Source organism: Ictidomys tridecemlineatus, chromosome 7 (assembly GCF_052094955.1).
Source record: "Ictidomys tridecemlineatus isolate mIctTri1 chromosome 7, mIctTri1.hap1, whole genome shotgun sequence".
Taxonomy (NCBI): Eukaryota; Metazoa; Chordata; class Mammalia; order Rodentia; family Sciuridae; genus Ictidomys; species Ictidomys tridecemlineatus.
The window spans coordinates 88,318,299-88,319,728 of record NC_135483.1 but is presented as its reverse complement, the minus strand read 5'-3'; positions in this window follow the sequence as shown (position 1 = coordinate 88,319,728).

Genomic DNA, 1,430 nt, shown 5'->3' with positions numbered 1-1,430 from the left:
TTAATTTAAGATAAACTCTTAATAAGTTGCCTAGGCAGTCTCAAATTTGAGATCCTCCTGCCTCTGAGCTCTGAATAGCTGGGATAATAGAGGTGCATCTACATACCTTGGTTTTATTTCTTTCTAAGGAATATCTTAAAACAACCATATCAAAAACTTACCCACTATTACCACTTTTGTAAATAAAATCCATTTGAATACCCAAAGAGAAGAAAGCACATAATACCAGGAAAAAAAATCAGTCTTCATAAGCTCTGTTGGTTTAGTTTTAGGAAAAACTCATTACATTATGTTTACGTTTTCATTTTACTTCAGATCAGCACTGGAAGTTTTCTGAAAGTCACAATTTAAACCTGAGATCTTTTATGTTCTCTCCTGTTTATTCCATAGAGATAAAGATCAGGGCCCTTGGCATACCTTAAGTCAAAAGCAAGTTAAACATCTGTTGGAAATACAGGCTATCCAAACTTGTGAACTTTTAAAACAATATATTCCCAGTTTCATACTCTAGGTTCCTAGGGTATAAACAAAACAAAACAAAACAAAAAAACATTGATAGGACTGGTAGAGAAGACTTAGTAATCTATGAACTAACTAAATTTTAACCTGGCTGTAAAAATTGTTCTTGTGTTATTTAACACTTTAAAAAATAAATATGAAAGCAGTAATTTTTTTAAAATTTATTGAGTCTATGTCACACTTGATATGCATGTATTTCTCCAGTTTTTCAAATTAAATTGTTATTTACATATCATAAAATGTAGCCATTTTTTTCACTGCACAATTCTGGAAATGTTGGCAACACATAAGTTGTATGACCACCACCACCACAATTTATCATCTCATGTTTCTCTCACCTCCTTTGTACTTCAGTACTCTAACACCTGGAAATTGCTAATGTGTCTTCTGTCTTCTATCCCCATAGTCTTGTCTTTTCCAGAATATATATTTACAATTGCAATGATATTTGTAATTATTTACATAATAATTTCCCAGATTTCCACATCAGTGGAACCATATAGTAAGTGTCCGTTAGAGTTTGGCTTCCTTTCACTTAGCACAGGAGCACATTTGACTTTGTTCTTCTGTTTTTTGGATCAATAGTTCCTTCTTTCTTACCTTTGAGATATCACAGTTGGATCATCCATTCACTGGCAGAGGCACATTTGGGTTGTTTTTTCTTTAGGGAGTAGAGAGATTATAAACCAAGCTACTGTAAACATTCACGTGCAGGTTTTTGTGAGAATGCAAATGTCTAGGAGTACAAAAATCTCAGTCTCATGGTAAAGGCATGTTTAATCTTGAAAGAAATTGCCAAACTGCTTTCCAAAATGTCGGTATCATTTTGCATTTACAACAATAATGTATAGAAGTTATTGTTGATCTGTATCTCTGCCACTACTTGGTATTGTCAATTTGTTTGGAGTGTG